Raw genomic sequence first — 23,112 nt, 5'->3', positions numbered from 1 at the left:
GTGCGCTTCGGCCGCAGGGGCCGTAAGGGTGTAGTAACAGAAGGGAATAGACAAATGTAAAACCATACATAAAGGATTGTCGTAAGTTCCCATACTTGCGGGGCCAGGTAAACAATATAAGGTTGTATATTGTAAACTACTAGTGAAGGGAAGGGTAACAAGTGGAGCGCCACTATGTCATACAGGACAGGGTCGGGAGGGTGGGGGAACACCCTCACTACACCACTACAACACATATGCACCACACTGCCACCCCATAGGGAGAAATTAATTAAGTACAGCATAGAGTGGACCCAGGGGACGGATAACAAAATGTTAACACCATGGCGGCCTAATGGTAGTTTCGATCCATATGCCCAACATTCACTGCTAAACCATCTGCACAATACATACAAGGGGAAGAAGTTGGCAAACCATGTGGAGGTGTTTAACTTATGGAGGATGTTGCAGGGGTCCCGACCAGGACCAAATGGAATGTTCACTATGGGGGAAACACCGGAAGAAAAGGAGATTAAGAAAGAAGGAGAGGATGGGAAAAAGGGGCGTGAAAGCACAAAGAATACGGGGAACGGAGGAGAGGGAGGAGAAAAGATTGATAAATCAGACGACATAAAAAAGGAACCGAACAACGAGATACCCATAACACCGGGAGTGAAAACAGAGGGAGGAGGGTTGTACCCTTTAAGAGAATTAGGAGAAATAGAAGGACAGTTAAGGGCGGCTGAAGGATACTCGAACCCGGCATACAGCCCTCCACCATATGTGGCTCATAGGAAGATGCCAGTGGGGGAGGGGAGGATTGGAGAAGAGCAGACTGTAGAGATAGGAAATGATGAGTGGGTAGCTGCACAGATATTATTAAAATTACGAGGTTCACTAACTGGAGAAGAGAGGGAGGCAGTAAAGAGAACAGACGAGGATAGTGCATGAGAGAGTGAAATGAGGGGGGAGGAGCTATTATGGCAAAAGGAAGAGATTTTGGAGGAAAGATTAGCAAAGCTAAGGGATGAGCAGAATGAATTGATCAAACAGCTTGAGAGTGAGGAAAAGGAAAGAAGGTAAGAACGAATTGGAAAAATTAAGGGAACGAAATGAGGAGCAAAGGAGAGAAGCTGAAAGGGTAAAAGCAGCAGCAGACAGGGTATCAAGAGTAGTGCTGAGAGAGAAGAAGAAGAAAGAAGAAGAAAGAGAAAAGGAAATGGCAATATGGAAGAGGAGGGTACTATCAGAGACAGCTAAGAAATATGAAGAGGGGAAAGTAATAGAAAGTATAGTAGAGAGAGAAAGAGTGAAATGGGAAAGGAAGAAAGAGAATGAACGAATATTGGAAGAGATGAGCAACGAAGTGATGGAGGAATTGAAAAGGAAAAGGGAGGAAAATAGTAGGGAGATGGAGGAGAGAAGTGAAGGGGAAAGAGAAGGGAGGAGTAGGGAGAGTGAAAGATGGGGGGATGTATATAGAAGTAGAGAAGTAGCAACAACATCAGCACTAGGGGGAGCAGTTGGTAACAAAGGAAAAGGAGAAATAGACCTAATAGACTTAGAAACAGTAACAATAAAAGGGAAAAAGGCAGAGTGGGGGGTGCCATTTATGAATGATTTTTGCAGTGAGGAGGAAGAAGGAGTGGAGAGAGAAGGAAGAAAGAGTGAAAGGGAAAGCTTAGATAAGCTATACCTCACTCGAACAAACATAGACTCGCCATGGATCAGTAGGAGAAGGGAGGACCTGGAGAGAAGTGAGGAGGGAGTGCAAGGACTAGTGGAAGGACAAACCCATGAAACCACACCATCCCCATCTCCATCACGCCCTCCCCATCGCACCCTACATGCTCAACCACCGCACGCTTGCTGCACAGAATAAAGCTCGCGCCCTTCATGGACGAACTGACACCCTATGCATGTCGGCTTAGAAACCTCCCTAGTCGCAGGCAAGACAGACAAATAAACACGCCCACATTAAATACAGGAAATGACGAAAGGGGAAAGGATGGAGAAGGAGTTAGGAGCAGGGGTAATAAGGACGGAATTGAAGAGGTAAAGGAACCGGAAGAAGAGGAGGGGTGTGAGGACTCGATATTATGGAACGTAAAGGGTGACACAAGACACAACTTAATGCCACTGTTGGAGAGAGGAGGGGTTAGACCACAGTACGTCCCTTGGAAGCATACGGATAAAGAAAATATAAAATGTAGGCTCCCATCACTAAGTGGAGGAGCGGGTAAGTGGATATATGAAATGGAAAAACACACCGCAGGACAGAAACTAGCAGTAGGAGATGTAAAGGGCCTGTTAATATCAATATTAGGGGATAGAGCGGATGACATTTGGAAGAGAGCAGGATTCCATGGGGTAACAATAACAAACACATCGCATGATGGGGCACCATTTGCAAACTGCAGACATGCGCTATGGCAGGCACTGAGAGTACAGTACCCAGACACATCAGACATAGGAGCAATTACTTCCCGTAAGATGCGTGAAAATGAGGATCCTGTTGATTATATCCAGGATATCCAAGAGAAGTGGCGCATGGAAACTAGAGAACAATGGGACAAAACACCAGCCATATTTTATCATATACTAGTACAAGGGCTCCCAGAAGGAGTTCAGAAACAACTAAAGAAAGTAGTGGGAATGGAAGCAAAACCATGGCCAGAAATACAACTGACTATAGTACATCACTGCAGGACATGGCAAGGAAAAATGAAACAAAAGGAAGAGGACAGAAAAACAGAAGAGGCTAAACTAGTACAGAAAAAACTTACTAAATACACAATGGAAGGGGCACTAATAACTACGCCCACACCAATGGCCCAAAGCCCCACACAAGTAGTGGCTGCACAAGATCCTGCTCAAATAGCACCTCCACAGACTATAACACAACAAGTCCCGCCACTGCAATTACACGCACCAAACATGGGAGGAGGGTACCCAATGCAAGGAGCTGGGTATTATAGTTATAATAGGGGGAGAGGAGGATTTATGAGAGGGAGAGGATACGGATATAATGCCCAACAGAAGGTGGGAGGACTTAGAAATTCCTACCCCACAGGGCAACCAGTATACCAGGACAACACAGGGAGCTTCCCATGGCAAAGCAGGGAACCACCCGTGTGTTGGAGTTGTGGATTATTAGGACACATGTCACGTACGTGTAGGGTCAGGCCAGGAACACCAGCATGGAATGAACAGGCACAACCTAGGACCTCACAAGAACAGCAGGGCATACAACAACAGCAGACGTTACAACAAGGAAGTGACCCACAACAACAAATAACACAACAACAGCCACAAACATATTCACTGCCACAACAACAAATAACACAACAACAGCCACTGCCACAACAACAAGTAGCGCTAACACAGCAACCCCAAACTCAACAAACGCAATTGGGTAGGGTGACGGTCTTGGGACACAACCCTTACACAGGGAATGGCCAATCATTGTACCCACAATAGGACAGCCCACAGACGGCCTTGGTGTGTCCCATCCTGTCAGTAACACCTAATAGTGCGGAGGAGCCACGCATAGAGGTAACGATAGGTGACAAAAAATTATCATTCCTTGTTGACACCGGGGCAACCCGGTCTTGCATAAGAGAAGGTAAATTTAAGATGTCAGGCGAAGCCATGAACACCCAAGGATTTTCTGGGGCTAAAGGGTTGGTTCCCTTTACTGATAACGTTCCCTTATCTATTGGAGATTATGATCTGTCGGTTCCACTTTTATATTATAGTGCCTCACCAGTAAATATACTGGGGAGGGACATAATGAACAGGTTGAATATGACGATCTCCTTTACAGAGGATGGCATAATTTGCTCTACTCCAGGGATTAACATGCTCGCAGCACGACAGATTATGCAAGCATACTGTGGACAGACAGCGATTAGGGCGGAGCCAGTAGATGGCGAGCTATTCCAGTATGGAACAGACATGGCATTTGCATGGATGCCAGGGATAGAAGGGAAGATATGGAGGAGGCCAGCAGCCTATCTGTTCCGACCAGAAACACCTGTTAATGAACCAGAAGGAAAGGTGTTTGTAATGGACATTGAGAGCATTATTGCAACAGCTGATTATATTGCTGTGCATGCCCAAGATAAAGAAGGGAGAGCATGGAGGGCAGTGATAGCACTAGCAGAAGGATGTAGGCTGACCCAGGTGTCAGATGAGGGGCTGTTCTCAGAAGAAAAGGAGGAAGGTGAAATGGTGTTCATGATGAGTGTAGAAATATGGCTAAGAGTGGCTCACAAACAAGTAGCACAGAAAATTGCAATGGCACTTGAGGCACCCGCATGCACCCCAGTCCCCTTCTTTAAGGAGGATATGTCAAGGGTGCCCAAATCATTATGGACTATTAGCCCTTATGACGTGGGATGCATAAAAAGCATAGGGGGTGTAAGGATAAAATTGAAAAAAGGTGCCATACTACCAAGAGTGAAACAGTACCCACTGTCAAAAGAGGCAGATGAGGGCATATATGAAACCATAATGGCCCTTATAAACAATGGCATATTGGTCCCCTCAGAGTCACCATGTAACACGGCTGTGTACCCAGTGCGCAAGGCTAAAGGGGGGTCTTGGCGCTTCATACAGGACCTCAGGCCCTTGAACAACATAGTAGAAGCAGAGTATCCAGTAACAGCAAACCCGGCCACAATATTGTGTGGCATTCCAGCAGAAGCATCACGGTTTACAGTGATTGACCTTAAAAATGCTTTTTTCTCAATACCATTACACCCAGACTCACAAGATTTGACAAGCTTCACTTACCGAAATACAAAGTGGAAACATACCAGATTGCCACAGGGGTATTGTGAATCACCCTCAATTTTCAATAGAGTAATACAGATGGATTTGGGTAACGTTGAAGTGGAAAGCACAGTGTTACAGTATGTGGATGACATAATAATTTGCAGTACAAACGAAAGTAAATGCAGAGAGGACGCCTTAAAAATGTTGACGATATTGGCTGAAAAAGGGTACAAGGTAGACATGGATAAGATACAATACTGTCAGGAACAGGTACTTTACATTGGCCAACTGATATCCCAACATGGAAGAAAGATTGCACCACAAAGAGCACAGGCCATTTCAAGCACTCCAATGCCACAGACTGTGAGAGAACTGCAGCAATTTCTGGGGCTGTGCAACTACTGTAGAGCATGGGTATTTGATTACAGTTCATACATAGGACCCCTGCTTGAGGGTTTGATGGAAGCTAATAAAGGGGAGAAAAAGTTGAGGTGGACTATGGAAATGAGGGAGGCCTTTGATGAATTGAAAGACGCAATATCAACTGCTCCAGTACTGGCATCCCCAGACTATGAGCGACGATTTTTTATATTTTCACATTGCGACTCAGCAGTGATGAAAGCAGTATTGGCCCAAAAAACGAGCATGGGCTATAAACCAGTAGCATTTTACAGCGGTCACTTAGACCCTGTGATGTTAGGTCACTTCCCTTGCGAACAAGGTCTTGCTGCAGCTGCTTTTGCAGTGGAAAAAGCATCAGCAATAACCATGGGGTGTCCAACTACACTGTTTGTGGAACATGCACTATTTGCAATATTGAATAAACCTAAGTCCACACTAACAACGCAGAGGGCATCAGGTTATGAGATCATTTTGTCTAGAGCTGAACTAGCAATTGTTAGATGTAGCACGGTTAACCCTGCAAGGTTCCTAGCAGAAGTAATTGAGGAGGGAGATTACGCCCATGACTGCACCCAAATAACTGAAATGTACTCGTGTACTAGAAAAGTTGAAGAAAACGCACTAGAGGGAGGTGAGCTTTTGTTTATTGATGGGTCATCAACTATTGATCAAGGAGATGGGATACGGAGGACTGGGGCAGCAGTGGTAAAAATGATGGAGGCGCCGGTGTGTGTGGCTATGAAATGTGTACAATTACCACAGCATTACTCTGCTCAAGCCGCGGAACTGGTTGCACTAATATTGGCATTGAAGGAAAGTTTTGACAAACGAGTAACCATATATTCCGACAGTGCATATGTTACATCCACTGTCCACTCAGGGCTATCAAAATGGAGAAGAAGAGGGTTTAGGAGAGCTGATGGCACTCCAGTGCAACATGCCCTCTTATTGGCTGAACTAATTGAAGTAATAAACTACCCCCAAGAACTAGCCCTAGTAAAATGCACCGCACACACCAATGGTGAAGATCACGTCTCAAAAGGGAATGCAGCAGCAGACGCACATGTGAAATATGCTGCATACTTTGGTGAGATATGGAACCCCACAGACTCACAGAGAGGGAGAGGGAGGGGAATGGCTAGGGAGATGTTGATAAGAGAAGGGTACACCCATCTCCCAGCCACACAGATTATGGAGCTACAAGCGGCTGCACCAATGGCCGAAAAAGAAATATGGGTAAAAAGAGGATGTACAATGTCACCAACCGACGCACTATGGCGCCAGGGTGGCACTGGGAAAGTTGTAATACCGTTGGCACTTTTAAACACCGCCCTGAGCCAATTACATCACCCAGCCCATACAGGCAAGGAAATAATTGCAGCACGAATTAGAGAAGATTGGTTCTGTCCCGAGTTAAATTCTCATGTGTCGAATTTTATCAGCAGTTGTCTCACATGTCAGCAGTTTACGGCCGGTCATACCCTAAAAGTGATAAGAGGTACCATACCCCCGCCAGAGGGACCTTTTCGGCACCTTCACATTGACTATGTTGATATGATCAACATATGTCAAGGTAATAGGTATATGATTGTAGTAGTATGTCCATTCTCTAGGTGGATTGAAGCAGGGCCCTGTTCACACCCAGATGCATTTAGAGCAGCCAAATTCCTAGTAAGGGAGGTCTTCCCCAGGTGGGGAGTGTGCAAGGTGTTAAGGTCAGACAATGGCCCACATTTCGCAAACGAAATGTTCCAGCATATCAAATCCTTGCTGAGCATAAAACATAAATTTGCATGTGCATACCACCCACAGGCTAACGGTGTATGTGAACGCCTGAATGGCCTATTGAAGGAGGCAATTGCAAAAATACAACAAACAACAAAGAAAAGCTGGTTGTATTGCCTTCCATTAGCCCTATTTGAATTGAGGAATAGGCCAGGGTCCGACCACCACCTCACCCCTCACGAGGTGGTTACTGGACGTCAAATGCGCCTTCCCCTAACGCCAACGTCAAGGGCATTCACTGACCACGAAAGTTCAGCAAGTGTGTTAGGTGATGAAATGTATCAATATGTGTCTTCTTTGATTACTAGTGTTGTGTTTGTGTCTCAACAGCTCGAGCGCACATGGGGCGGGTCTACCAGCAATCAAGAAGAAGGCGCCAGTACAGAATTGGAAAAGGAGAACTTGTGCAAACTTGCCAAAGGTGACCACGTGCTACTTCGCAATTTCAATAGGAAGTGGAACGATAAGCGGTTCACTGGCCCCCATCTGGTAGAGGACGTATCAACAAGAGCAGTAAAACTAAAAGACAAGCGTGCCTGGAACCACCTACATGATGTAAAGATCTACAAACTGCAGACCCGCCCCAGCGCCAACGACAGGTCCATTGGAAGAACAGCAACAACATCCCCGACAGAGGAAGGAAGTTCTACCACAGACAACGACCCAATTGTTCCCTTACCGTGTCACTACCCAGCTTCCCCGGAGACAATAACTGACGAAGAAAGGGGTGATCCCCATACTGCCCACCCCATGGTCACACGCTCAAAGAGTAAAAATACTTCCGCCATCTGAGCCCAAACCCCCCGCCCATTGACCCCCAAGTATAGTTATAACTGAACTGAAAGACATTGCCTCACAAATACACATGTAAACACGTGAATGTTCTCTTTTTCTCTCGCACTTACAGGAACTGCGTATTATTGTATTGTTAAGAAAATAGCTTACTAACAAGTTCACTGCCCAGGTGTAGATGGTACTCCCAGACGATAACTACCCAGAAGAATTGTCACACCAATTTGTATACGAAATAAAAAGGCCAACGTACCTAAAAAGGAGAAGGGTGCGTGTCTACTACACAGCATTCCTCTTGGCCATAGAATATTCCATGCCCCACCTCCGCCCATACTTGCCGATCCTAAGAGACAGATCACTTAGAGTAGCGTGGGAACAGCTCTTTGCCTGGGCACTGAATGACTATTTGATAGGGAGAGCTTAAAGGAAACAAACAACTAACATTTAATAACAAGCATTTTGAGAATTTTTAGGCGGGCAACTTTAACGTCGCAAGAATACGCTGCCAGGACTGCAGCAAGGTAAGAGCAAAATGCCGGTGAGATTAGCATATGTAATAAAAGTAATAGGGATTTTGATGATCACCGGGTTCTTGGCTGCCTCTGTATGGCAGTACAGCTATGCTATTAATTTTATTGCTGCACCTAAACCTAATATACCCCCGTCCCCTGCTGCAACAGGTGTTACGTCAGGTGATAGTAGTAACCTTGCACCCAAGCAAAATAGAGTTAAACGCAGCACATACTCAGACAATAAAGGTATTGATAATAATATACAAGATTCAGCGCACGTCACAAACAACATATGGTACCAACACATGACCCGCATTGGTAAGCAGACAACTGAGGACAGCTGCTACGTTTGCTCATTAATACCATACGCCATGAGTGCTTCACGAACATTTGTTGCCACAGAAATAGATGAAAAGACAGCACAGTGCATAATATACTTGGCACTGTTCCAAACGAAAGGAAGATTTCAAGGGACGGTAGTGCACATGACATGGAAAACACGAGACTCATATCCATATGAAAACAACTTCCTCAAGACCTATTTGAGTTACCACAAGAGCAGTTTACATGCTGAAGCATTCAGATACATAACAAGTGGCCCTGCAAAAGGAGAAACAAAGAAAGTAACACTGCAGTATCTACCATGTGATTGGTACGCCACTGAAGTTCCGGGTAAACAAGGATGTTGGGAGAGGCCGCTGGTGACGATAACAGGAAAGGTGTATCTGGACAACAGCTGGGAGATAGGAGTGATTGGCAGCAACATGATAACAAAAGAAACTATCTCAACTATCGAGGCACACAATCACCGATGTTGGACGACGTGGATCAAGTATGTACCAATGCTCACGTGGGTAGAAACAGATGAAGACCCAATAACAATACTACCGCTGACTGCGCCCAAGGTATGCTACCAGCATAAAGGAGAGGTGGACGTAGGATATAACACCAATTGTGCAAGTGTGATGGAGTTACCTGAGGGGGGAGCAGGAACAGCAGTAATAATGGACCATTATTGGGCCTGTGGAGAAAAGGCATACCATACACTGCCCCCCCTGTGGAATGGTGTGTGCACAATGGTGCACGTCAATGTACCATCACTAGTGGTACCTAAGAAGCATGTCAATGTGGCGAACTTTCCCAAAATGGATGAAGGGGACAAGAGAAAAAAGAGATCTGCACCACTTCAGGAGGAGCAAGGGAACAGGACCAACAGCAATGATACTGTCCTAAATAGAAGAAAAAGACAAGGAGAGCCACTGACAGGAAATTACCTGTGGGGAAGGTCGGAAACGGCACTAACCTCCATACCGCCAGAACACAGACTATTCAGCAGAGCAGCAATGTTCTTCTCCTCAATAATACACCCGGGACTGCAGGCTTACGCAAACGCGAAATGGCTCCAAATAACTAGATGGGAACTAATGATGACCATCAATTCTACAGTAAATGGGTTTAACGCAATAAAAGAGGAGCTGCGAGCTATAAGGATGGTAGCACTCCAGAACAGATATGTATTGGACCTTCTCACAGCAATGGAAGGAGGAGTTTGTGCAAAGATAGGACAATCATGCTGCACGTTCATACCTGCCAACGATGCTGATAATGGTACACTGACGGAAGCAGTTTCACAATTGGCCCAGATGCACTCCAAAATGATGGATGAAAGTAACGGTGTAAACAAGGATAAGAGCTGGTTTTCACTATTATGGTCATGGATGCCATCCTGGCTGTCAGATGGACTGAAAATAATAGTGGGTTGTACTGTTTTGGCTGGAGCTACGCTGATCATAATTAGATTTTGGAAGGCCCGGAAGGCACGTACCACTGACGAGTTGCTCGAAATGGTGGGAATGCACCCCTTGATGCCAGCAGATGACGGCCAATATACAGGTGTGATAATACAGGAGAGGGAGAAGTTGCGCACCCAAATCATCACCAACCATCTAGACCCACCATCAGTGAAGATCGAGAACCCAAGAAACCCCAGGAGTTACATAGGGAAATGGGTATACTGTACTCCTGGAGGAACCTGTGAATATATGTATTGGTCATTTGAAGATCATGTAAACCATTATGGACATCTAGGAGGAATAACTAAGATATGGCGAGTAAGAGGAGATAACGAGAAGGATATGTTTGTGGTCAACAAGTCGACCAGAGGGGGGACTGAAGTGGGAGAATGGAAGACCAGGCTCCCGTCCTTCACCTCTCATGCTTGGCCTAGAGGGTCACGACCCAGACACCCGCCACGAGAAGAGTTTGTCCATTTACCAGACGACCAAATACCCTGGTACAGGAACATACGGATGTGTCCATCTGCCTGCCCAACAGCCCGCACTGGCCATGCCGACACCTGCGGCACGGACCAACTAGACTAAAATCTACATGTCGTTAGAGATGCCATGACGACCTAGACAACGGGAAGCACATCTGTACAAATAAACACACTGGACATTCCCACACCCATCTACACGAAGAATATACTCAGTGCTATGAAGGCATCTTTATTATTTTTACATAGGCTTTCAGAATGCAGAAACGCAAGACGTGTCATGAACTCATCTACAAAGCTTGCTCACGCTTCTCTTGAAACAAGTTACCACCATAAGAAATATAATGAAGACACGATACTGGTCATGGAACTATATGCTACTATAACCTAAAGCACCTATGCACCAAACGGACCACTTATGCACCAGGCCCAAGTAGGCCTCAAACAAGAGCTCCCGTGGACATTAACAAAGCAAGAGTCTGGTTGCTGATCCTGCAGAATGGGCCCGGTGAAACAACCAGCCAAGGTCGCAATGTTGCAAACCCACATTCCAAGAACAAAGCATCAAAGGCACGATGTTGCAACCTCGCACTCCGCGCACCAACGTTAAGGTCACACCTGCAAATTAAACCAGACACACAGTGGAAAAGCAATATTAATTGTGCAGAATTCTGCCTCAAACACGGTCCCTCCCCACGTGACCAAGCCGAACCTGACGAGATGCCAAACTCAGGAGAGAAAAGGCGTCTGGATCCCTCGCTACGAGACACAGGCAGATACACTTGAAAGGCTCAATGGACATCTGCGACAGTGGGAGCGGTCAGCCTTCCAACTATGAATAAATCCTCACATTGTCTGCACGTACCCATAGTGAAACATTGTTGCAAATTGCAGGTACACCGAGAGCTGGGAACAGCGGTGGTCCCAGGCTGGGAAGCTCACGGGCGCACCAATCAGAACATGGGGCTCTTATCACTGACGCCAGTAATATTAACCAATCCTCAGGAGTCTTCATGTAACAATTCTCTTGTATCTAATTGTAGGGACAACCCAGATGTATCACCTGACTACCCTTTGTCCACTAACATTGTCCTCTATATGTGTGCTATACTAACCCTACCACTCGAGCAACCAATTAAGAGTAGCGATAGGTTTTTTTGTTAACTTTCTGAAGTGACGCAAGTAGCGCGTCATAATACAGTAAAAAGGGCCTGCGAGCCCCACGATTGTGTGTGTGTCAGGACGGACACGTACGCTCCTTGACCCATCCCTGCCGTTTTGTCTAATAAACAGCAGAGTCACCTTGCTCCTTGTGTGTGTCTCATACTCTATCTCATCTGGGATACACGGGAGGAGTTGGGGCCTCCCTGCCTGGAGGTCTGTGGACGGCCCGGCCGACCCCGGCAGAATTTCCCCCCGACACTGGGTGCCCCCCTTGTTCAACTGTTTTACCTGTAGAAATATTTTTTTAATTAAATAAATTGAAGAAAACATTTACAATATTAGCATTTTATGTAATGAGCAACACATTTCTACATTTGAAATACTCCTGATCATCTGTGAAACATAGGGTAAACACCATGAAACTGTTTAGGATTTCTTCATATTATACAAGCTGTGTTTTACATTCACCCAAGTTCTACTGGTGATATTATCAGTTTGAAATAGTCCATTGGAAGCTCATATGAATGTTATAAAACTGTGGTGGAAACCAATAATATGCCCTTAATGAAATGTATTAATTTGTACAGCTGACCAGAAGTGCACTGATGTCATTAGTTCTACAAGTTCCATACAGTCACCCACTCTTTCACCTTTTTAAAAAAGGGCAGTTTTCAGCATTCAAGGGTTCAACTCAATGGTAGAGCGTAGGAGTGCAGTTCAAGAAGTCCCTGTTTCATAACCATATACCCTCTTCAATAGATCCTGTTAAAATGTTTTTCAACCCAATGCACTGTAAGAAACAATAGGATATATCATCATTTCATATACAAAACAATGAACAATTGGTTTAACTATGCTCTTAGCACAAAATCAACAAACTGCAGTAGAGACGCAGTTACATTTTGCAGAATTTGTGCATTTGACAAAAGATTTTTTTTCCATGTTCCAAGATTTACATGTGATACGAAATGTATGAATTCTTGCAATGGAAACCTCACTGTATTTTACCAAGGCAGATAAAGGACATCCTTCGCACCCCATATACTTATAAGGTGTATTTGGTGGCTGAAAATGCATTTCTTTGATGGTGATTGCATGTTGCTTGCACTTTGTACATATTACTGAATTAATAAAGGTCCACTTTTCAGAACTGGGTGTATAGCTCAGTGGCAGAGCATTTGACTGCAGATCAAGAGGTCCCTAGTTCAAATCTGGGTGCCCCCTTGTCCAATTGTTTTACCTGTAGAAATATTTTTTTAATTTAATAAATTGAAGTAAACATTTACAATCTTAGCATTTTATGTAATGAGCAACACATTTCTACATTTGAAATACTCCTGATCATCACCTGAAACATAGGGTAAACACCATTAAGCAGTTTAGGATTTCTTCTTATGATACAAGCTGTGTTTTACATTCACCCAAGTTCTACTGGTGATATTATCAGTTTGAAATAGTCCATTGGAAGCTCATATGAATGCTATAAAACTGTGGTGGAAACCAATAATATGCCCTTAATGAAATGTATTAATTTGTACGCTGACCAGAAGTGCATTGATGTCATTAGTTCTACAAGTTCCATACAGTCACCCACTCTAATACCTTTTTAAAAAAGGGCAGTTTTCAGCATTCGCATTCAAGGGTTTATGTCAGTGGCAGAGCGTAGGAGTGCTTTTCAAAAAGTTCCTGTTTCATAACCATATACCCTCTTCAATAGATCCTGTTAAAATGTATGTTTTAACTCAATGCACTGTAAGACACAATAAGATATATCATCATTTCATATAAAAAACAATGAACAATTGGGTTTAACTATGCTCTTAGCACAAAATCAACAAAATGCAGTAGAGAAACAGTTACGTTTTGCAGAATTTGTGCATTTGACAAAAGTTTTTTTTCCATGTTCCAAGATCTACGTGTGATACGAAATGTATGAATTAATGCAATGGAAACCTCACTGTATTTTACCAATGCAGATAAAGGACATCTTTTGTAACCCTTATACTTATAAGGAGGGTTTGGTGGCTGAAAATGCATTGCTTTGATGGTGATTGCATGTTGCTTGCACTTTGTACATATTACTGAATTAATAAAGGTCCACTTTTCAGAACTGGGGGTATAGCTCAGTGGCAGAGCATTTCACTGCAGATCAAGAGGTCCCTAGTTCAAATCTGGGTGCCCCCTTGTTCAACTGTTTTACCTGTAGAAATATTTTTTTAATTAAATAAATTGAAGAAAACATTTACAATATTAGCATTTTATGTAATGAGCAATACATTTCTACATTTGAAATACTCCTGATCATCTGTGAAACATAGGGTAAACACCATGAAACTGTTTAGGATTTCTTCATATGATAAAAGCTGTGTTTTACATTCACCCAAGTTCTACTGGTGATATTATCAGTTTGAAATAGTCCATTGGAAGCTCATATGAATGTTATAAAACTGTGGTGGAAACCAATAATATGCCCTTAATGAAATGTATTAATTTGTATAGCTGACCAGAAGTGCACTGATGTCATTAGTTCTACAAGTTCCATACAGTCACCCACTCTATCACCTTTTTAAAAAAGGGCAGTTTTCAGCATTCAAAGGTTCAACTCAATGGTAGAGCGTAGGAGTGCAGTTCAAGAAGTCCCTGTTTCATAACCATATACCCTCTTCAATAGATCCTGTTAAAATGTTTTTCAACCCAATGCACTCTAAGAAACAATAGGATATATCATCATTTCATATATAAAACAATGAACAATTGGGTTTAACTATGCTCTTTGCACAAAATCAACAAACTGCAGTAGAGAAGCAGTTACATTTTGCAGAATTTGTGCATTTGACAAAAGATTTTTTTTCCATGTTCCAAGATCTACATGTGATACGAAATGTATGAATTCTTGCAATGGAAATCTCACTGTATTTTACCAAGGCAGATAAAGGACATCCCTCGCACCCCATATACTTATAAGGAGGGTTTGGTGGCTGAAAATGCATTGCTTTGATGGTGATTGCATGTTGCTTCCATTTTTTTACATATTACTGAATAAATAAAGGTGCATATTTCAGAAATGGGGGTATAGCACAGGGGTAGAGCATTTCACTGCAGATCAAAAGGTCCCTAGTTCAAATCTGGGTGCCCCCTTGTCCAACTGTTTTACCTGTAGAAATATTTTTTTAATTAAATAAATTGAAGCAAACATTTACAATCTTAGCATTTTATGTAATGAGCAACACATTTCTACATTTGAAATACTCCTGATCATCTCCTGAAACATAGGGTAAACACCATGAAACTGTTTAGGATTTCTTCATATGATGCAAGCTGCGTTTTACATTCACCCAAGTTCTACTGGTGATATTATCAGTTTGAAATAGTCCATTGGAAGCTCATATGAATGTTATAAAACTGTGGTGGAAACCAATAATATGCCCTTAATGAAATGTATTAATTTGTACAGCTGACCAGAAGTGCACTGATGTCATTAGTTCTACAAGTTCCATACAGTCACCCACTCTATCACCTTATTAAAAAAGGGCAGTTTTCAGCATTCAAGGGTTTAACTCAATGGTAGAGCGTAGGAGTGCAGTTCAAGAAGTCCCTGTTTCATAAGCATATACCCTCGTCAATACATCCTGTTAAAATGTTTTTCAACCCAATGTACTGTAAGAAACAATAGGATATATCATCATTTCATATAAAAAACAATGAACAATTGGGTTTAACTATGCTCTTAGCACAAAATCAACAAACTGCAGTAGAGAAGTAGTTACGTTTTGCAGAATTTGTGCATTTGACAAAAGTTTTTTTTTCCATCTTCCAAGATCTACTTGTGATACGAAATGTATGAATTCTTGCAATGGAAACCTCACTGTATTTTACCAAGGCAGATAAAGGACATCTTTTGTACCCCTTATACTTATAAGGAGGGATTGGTGGCTGAAAATGCATTGCTTTGATGGTGATTGCATGTTGCTTCCACTTTGTACATATTCCTGAATTAATAAAGGTGAACTTTTCAGAACTGGGGGTATAGCTCAGTGGTAGAGCATTTGACTGCAGATCAAGTGGTCTCTAGTTCAAATCTGGGTGTCCCCTTGTTCAACTGTTTTACCTGTAGAAAAAAACATTTACAATCTTAGCATTTGATGTAATGAGCAACACATTTCTACATTTGAAATACTCCTGATCATCTCCTGAAACATAGGGTAAACACCATGAAACTGTTTAGGATTTCTTCATATGATACAAGCTGTGTTTTACATTCACCCAAGTTCTACTGGTGATATTATCAGTTTGAAATAGTCCATTGGAAGCTCATATGAATGTTATAAAACTGTGGTGGAAACCAATAATATGCCCTTAATGAAATGTATTAATTTGTACAAATGACCAGAAGTGCACTGATGTCATTAGTTCTACAAGTTCCATACAGTCACCCACTCTATCACCTTTTTAAAAAAGGGCAGTTTTCAACATTCAAGGGTTTATGTCAGTGGTAGAGCGTAGGAGTGTAGTTCAAGAAGTCCCTGTTTCATAACCATATATCCTCTTCAATAGATCCTGTTAAAATGTTTTTCAACCCAATGCACTGTAAGAAACAATAGGATATATCATCATTTCATATACAAAACAATGAACAATTGGGTTTAACTATGCTCTTAACACAAAATCAACAAACTGAAGTAGAGAAGCAGTTACATTTTGCAGAATTTGTGCATTTGACAAAAGATTTTTTTCCATGTTCCAAGATCGACATTTGATACGAAATGTATGAATTCTTGCAATGGAAACCTCACTGTATTTTACCAAGGGAGATAAAGGACATCCTTTGCACCCCATATACTTATAAGGAGGGTTTGGTGGCTGAAAATGCATTGCTTTGATGGTGATTGCATGTTGCTTGCACTTTGTACATATTACTGAATTAATAAAGGTGAACTTTTCAGAACTGGGGGTATAGCTCAGTGGTAGAGCATTTGACTGCAGATCAAGTGGTCTCTAGTTCAAATCTGGGTGCCCCCTTGTTCAACTGTTTTACCTGTAGAAAAAAACATTTACAATCTTAGCATTTGATGTAAAAAAACATTTACAATCTTAGCATTTCTACATTTGAAATACTCCTGATCATCTCCTGAAACATAGGGTAAACACCATGAAACTGTTTAGGATTTCTTCATATGATACAATCTGTGTTTTACATTCACCCAAGTTCTACTGGTGATATTATCAGTTTGAAATAGTCCATTGGAAGCTCATATGAATGTTATAAAACTGTGGTGGAAACCAATAATATGCCCTTAATGAAATGTATTAATTTGTACAAATGACCAGAAGTGCACTGATGTCATTAGTTCTACAAGTTCCATACAGTCACCCACTCTATCACCTTTTTAAAAAAGGGCAGTTTTCAACATTCAAGGGTTTATGTCAGTGGTAGAGCGTAGGAGTGTAGTTCAAGAAGTCCCTGTTTCATAACCATATACCCTCTTCAATAGATCCTGTTAAAATGTTTTTCAACCCAATGCACTGTAAGAAACAATAGGATATATCATCATTTCATATACAAAACAATGAACAATTGGTTTAACTATGCTCTTAGCACAAAATCAACAAACTGCAGTAGAGAAGCAGTTACATTTTGCAGAATTTGTGCATTTGACAAAAGATTTTTTTTCCATGTTCCAAGATTTACATGTGATACGAAATGTATGAATTCTTGCACTGGAAACCTCACTGTATTTTACCAAGGCAGATAAAGGACATCCTTCGCACCCCATATACTTATAAGGTGTGTTTGGTGGCTGAAAATGCATTGCTTTGATGGTGATTGCATGTTGCTTGCACTTTGTACATATTACTGAATTAATAAAGGTCCACTTTTCAGAAATGGGGGTATAGCTCAGTGGCAGAGCATTTGACTGCAGATCAAGAGGTCCCTAGTTCAAATCTGGGTGCCCCCTTGTTCAACTGTTTTACCTGTAGAAATATTTTTTTAATTAAATAAATTGAAGAAAACATTTACAATATTAGCATTTTATGTAATGAGCAATACATTTCTACATTTGAAATACTCCTGATCATCTGTGAAACATAGGGTAAACACCATGAAACTGTTTAGGATTTCTTCATATGATAAAAGCTGTGTTTTACATTCACCCAAGTTCTACTGGTGATATTATCAGTTTGAAATAGTCCATTGGAAGCTCATATGAATGTTATAAAACTGTGGTGGAAACCAATAATATGCCCTTAATGAAATGTATTAATTTGTATAGCTGACCAGAAGTGCACTGATGTCATTAGTTCTACAAGTTCCATACAGTCACCCACTCTATCACCGTTTTAAAAAAGGGCAGTTTTCAGCATTCAAAGGTTCAACTCAATGGTAGAGCGTAGGAGTGCAGTTCAAGAAGTCCCTGTTTCATAACCATATACCCTCTTCAATAGATCCTGTTAAAATGTTTTTCAACCCAATGCACTCTAAGAAACAATAGGATATATCATCATTTCATATATAAAACAATGAACAATTGGGTTTAACTATGCTCTTTGCACAAAATCAACAAACTGCAGTAGAGAAGCAGTTACATTTTGCAGAATTTGTGCATTTGACAAAAGATTTTTTTTCCATGTTCCAAGATCTACATGTGATACGAAATGTATGAATTCTTGCAATGGAAATCTCACTGTATTTTACCAAGGCAGATAAAGGACATCCTTCGCACCCCATATACTTATAAGGAGGGTTTGGTGGCTGAAAATGCATTGCTTTGATGGCGATTGCATGTTGCTTCCATTTTTTTACATATTACTGAATAAATAAAGGTGCATATTTCAGAAATGGGGGTATAGCACAGGGGTAGAGCATTTCACTGCAGATCAAAAGGTCCCTAGTTCAAATCTGGGTGCCCCCTTGTCCAACTGTTTTACCTGTAGAAATATTTTTTTAATTAAATAAATTGAAGCAAACATTTACAATCTTAGCATTTTATGTAATGAGCAACACATTTCTACATTTGAAATACTCCTGATCATCTCCTGAAACATAGGGTAAACACCATGAAACTGTTTAGGATTTCTTCATATGATGCAAGCTGCGTTTTACATTCACCCAAGTTCTACTGGTGATATTATCAGTTTGAAATAGTCCATTGGAAGCTCATGTGAATGTTATAAAACTGTGGTGGAAACCAATAATATGCCCTTAATGAAATGTATTAATTTGTACAGCTGACCAGAAGTGCACTGATGTCATTAGTTCTACAAGTTCCATACAGTCACCCACTCTATCACCTTTTTAAAAAAGGGCAGTTTTCAGCATTCAAGGGTTTAACTCAATGGTAGAGCGTAGGAGTGCAGTTCAAGAAGTCCCTGTTTCATAAGCATATACCCTCGTCAATACATCCTGTTAAAATGTTTTTCAACCCAATGTACTGTAAGAAACAATAGGATATATCATCATTTCATATAAAAAAACAATGAACAATTGGGTTTAACTATGCTCTTAACACAAAATCAACAAACTGAAGTAGAGAAGCAGTTACATTTTGCAGAATTTGTGCATTTGACAAAAGATTTTTTTCCATGTTCCAAGATCGACATTTGATACGAAATGTATGAATTCTTGCAATGGAAACCTCACTGTATTTTACCAAGGGAGATAAAGGACATCCTTTGCACCCCATATACTTATAAGGAGGGTTTGGTGGCTGAAAATGCATTGCTTTGATGGTGATTGCATGTTGCTTGCACTTTGTACATATTACTGAATTAATAAAGGTGAACTTTTCAGAACTGGGGGTATAGCTCAGTGGTAGAGCATTTGACTGCAGATCAAGTGGTCTCTAGTTCAAATCTGGGTGCCCCCTTGTTCAACTGTTTTACCTGTAGAAAAAAACATTTACAATCTTAGCATTTGATGTAATGAGCAACACATTTCTACATTTGAAATACTCCTGATCATCTCCTGAAACATAGGGTAAACACCATGAAACTGTTTAGGATTTCTTCATATGATACAAGCTGTGTTTTACATTCACCCAAGTTCTACTGGTGATATTATCAGTTTGAAATAGTCCATTGGAAGCTCATATGAATGTTATAAAACTGTGGTGGAAACCAATAATATGCCCTTAATGAAATGTATTAATTTGTACAAATGACCAGAAGTGCACTGATGTCATTAGTTCTACAAGTTCCATACAGTCACCCACTCTATCACCTTTTTAAAAAAGGGCAGTTTTCAACATTCAAGGGTTTATGTCAGTGGTAGAGCGTAGGAGTGTAGTTCAAGAAGTCCCTGTTTCATAACCATATATCCTCTTCAATAGATCCTGTTAAAATGTTTTTCAACCCAATGCACTGTAAGAAACAATAGGATATATCATCATTTCATATACAAAACAATGAACAATTGGGTTTAACTATGCTCTTAACACAAAATCAACAAACTGAAGTAGAGAAGCAGTTACATTTTGCAGAATTTGTGCATTTGACAAAAGATTTTTTTCCATGTTCCAAGATCTACTTGTGATACGAAATGTATGAATTCTTGCAATGGAAACCTCACTGTATTTTACCAAGGGAGATAAAGGACATCCTTTGCACCCCATATACTTATAAGGAGGGTTTGGTGGCTGAAAATGCATTGCTTTCATGGTGATTGCATGTTGCTTGCACTTTGTACATATTACTGAATTAATAAAGGTGAACTTTTCAGAACTGGGGGTATAGCTCAGTGGTAGAGCATTTGACTGCAGATCAAGAGGTCCCTAGTTCAAATCTGGGTGCCCCCTTGTCCAATTGTTTTACCTGTAGAAATATTTTTTTAATTTAATAAATTGAAGTAAACATTTACAATCTTAGCATTTTATGTAATGAGCAACACATTTCTACATTTGAAATACTCCTGAAACATAGGGTAAACACCATTAAGCTGTTTAGGATTTCTTCGTATGATACAAGCTGTGTTTTACATTCACCCAAGTTCTACTAGTGATATTATCAGTTTGAAATAGTCCATTGGAAGCTCATATGAATGCTATAAAACTGTGGTGGAAACCAATAATATGCCCTTAATGAAATGTATTAATTTGTACAGCTGACCAGAAGTGCACTGATGTCATTAGTTCTACAAGTTCCATACAGTCACCCACTCTATCACCTTTTTAAAAAAGGGCAGTTTTCAACATTCAAGGGTTTATGTCAGTGGTAGAGCGTAGGAGTGTAGTTCAAGAAGTCCCTGTTTCATAACCATATACCCTCTTCAATAGATCCTGTTAAAATGTTTTTCAACCCAATGCACTGTAAGAAACAATAGGATATATCATCATTTCATATACAAAACAATGAACAATTGGGTTTAACTATGCTCTTAGCACAAAATCATCAAACTGCAGTAGAGAAGCAGTTACATTTTGCATAATTTGTGCATTTGACAAAAGATTTTTTTCCATGTTCCAAGATCTACATGTGATACGAAATGTATGAATTCTTGCAAAGGAAACCTCACTGTATTTTACCAAGGCAGATAAAGGACATCCTTCGCACCCCTGATACTTATAAGGAGGGTTTGGTGGCTGAACATGCTTTGCTTTGATGGTGATTGTATGCTGCTTCCACTTTGTACATATTACTGAATAAATAAAGGTGAACATTTCAGAAATGGGGGTATAGCTCAGGGGTAGAGCATTTCACAGTAGATCAAAAGGTCCCTAGTTCAAATCTGGGAGCCCCCTTGTCCAACTGTTTTACCTGTAGAAATATTTTTTTAATTAAATAAATTGAAGTAAACATTTACAATCTTAGCATTTTATGTAATGAGCAACACATTTCTACATTTGAAATACTCCTGATCATCTCCTGAAACATAGGGTAAACACCATTAAGCTGTTTAGGATTTCTTCATATGATACAAGCTGTGTTTTACATTCACCCAAGTTCTACTGGTGATATGTTTAGTTTGAAATAGTCCATTGGAAGCTCATATGAATGTTATAAAACTGTGGTGGAAACCAATAATATGCCCTTAATGAAATGTATTAATTTGTACAGCTGACCAGAAGTGCACTGATGTCATTAGTTCTAGTTCTACCAGTTCCATACAGTCACCCACTCTATCACCTTTTTAAAAAAGGGCAGTTTTCAGCATTCAAGGGTTTATGTCAGTGGTAGAGCGTAGGAGTGCTTTTCAAGAAGTCCCTGTTTCATAACCATATACCCTTTTCAATAGATCCTGTTAAAATGTTTTTCAACCCAATGCACTGTAAGAAACAATAGGATATATCATCATTTCATATACAAAAAAATGAACAATTGGGTTTAACTATGCGCTTAGCACAAAATCAACAAACTGCAGGAGAGAAGCAGTTACATTTTGCAGAATTTGTGCATTTGACGAAAGATTTTTTTTCCATGTTCCAAGATCTACATGTGATACGAAATGTATGAATTCTTGCAATGGAAACCTCACTGTATTTTACCAAGGCAGATAAAGGACATCCTTCGCACCCCATATACTTATAAGGAGGGTTTGGTGGCTGAAAATGCATTGCTTTGATGGTGATTGCATGTTGCTTGCACTTTGTACATATTACTGAATTAATAAAGGTGAACTTTTCAGATCTGGGGGTATAGCTCAGTGGTAGAGCATTTGACTGCAGATCAAGTGGTCTCTAGTTCAAATCTGGGTGCCCCCTTGTTCAACTGTTTTACGTGTAGAAAAAAACATTTACAATCTTAGCATTTGATGTAATGAGCAACACATTTCTACATTTGAAATACACCTGATCATCTCCTGAAACATAGGGTAAACACCATGAAACTGTTTAGGATTTCTTCATATGATACAAGCTGTGTTTTACATTCACCCAAGTTCTACTGGTGATATTATCAGTTTGAAATAGTCCATTGGAAGCTCATATGAATGTTATAAAACTGTGGTGGAAACCAATAATATGCCCTTAATGAAATGTGTTAATTTGTACAGCTGACCAGAAGTGCACTGATGTCATTAGTACTACAAGTTCCATACAGTCACCCACTCTATCACCTTTTTAAAAAAGGACAGTTTTCAACATTCAAGGGTTTATGTCAGTGGTAGAGCGTAGGAGTGTAGTTCAAGAAGTCCCTGTTTCATAACCATATATCCTCTTCAATAGATCCTGTTAAAATGTTTTTCAACCCAATGCACTGTAAGAAACAATAGGATATATCATCATTTCATATACAAAACAATGAACAATTGGGTTTAACTATGCTCTTAACACAAAATCAACAAACTGAAGTAGAGAAGCAGTTATATTTTGCAGAATTTGTGCATTTGACAAAAGATTTTTTTCCATGTTCCAAGATCTACTTGTGATACGAAATGTATGAATTCTTGCAATGGAAACCTCACTGTATTTTACCAAGGGAGATAAAGGACAT

General features: G+C 40.7%; 6 non-coding genes across 6 annotated transcripts; all 6 read left to right on the top strand.

The window, feature by feature from the left end:
- The first annotated feature begins 15,708 nt into the window (after nt 1-15,708).
- On the top strand, nt 15,709-15,780 carry TRNAC-GCA (transfer RNA cysteine (anticodon GCA)). The gene has a single exon. It is a non-coding gene; the product is annotated as a tRNA-Cys (tRNA).
- An 855-nt stretch (nt 15,781-16,635) lies between these two features.
- Nucleotides 16,636-16,707, top strand: TRNAC-GCA (transfer RNA cysteine (anticodon GCA)). The gene has a single exon. It is a non-coding gene; the product is annotated as a tRNA-Cys (tRNA).
- Nucleotides 16,708-17,573: 866 nt separating this feature from the next.
- On the top strand, nt 17,574-17,645 carry TRNAC-GCA (transfer RNA cysteine (anticodon GCA)). The gene has a single exon. It is a non-coding gene; the product is annotated as a tRNA-Cys (tRNA).
- Nucleotides 17,646-19,481: 1,836 nt separating this feature from the next.
- TRNAC-GCA (transfer RNA cysteine (anticodon GCA)) lies at nt 19,482-19,553 on the top strand. Its single transcript has one exon. It is a non-coding gene; the product is annotated as a tRNA-Cys (tRNA).
- Nucleotides 19,554-20,408: 855 nt separating this feature from the next.
- On the top strand, nt 20,409-20,480 carry TRNAC-GCA (transfer RNA cysteine (anticodon GCA)). The gene has a single exon. It is a non-coding gene; the product is annotated as a tRNA-Cys (tRNA).
- Nucleotides 20,481-22,310: 1,830 nt separating this feature from the next.
- Nucleotides 22,311-22,382, top strand: TRNAC-GCA (transfer RNA cysteine (anticodon GCA)). Its single transcript has one exon. It is a non-coding gene; the product is annotated as a tRNA-Cys (tRNA).
- Nucleotides 22,383-23,112: the final 730 nt, after the last annotated feature.

Source organism: Ambystoma mexicanum, chromosome 4q, assembly GCF_040938575.1.
Source record: "Ambystoma mexicanum isolate Mex_15411 chromosome 4q, UKY_AmexF1_1, whole genome shotgun sequence".
Lineage (NCBI taxonomy): Eukaryota > Metazoa > Chordata > Amphibia > Caudata > Ambystomatidae > Ambystoma > Ambystoma mexicanum.
This window is presented reverse-complemented; position numbering and strand designations above follow the sequence as displayed.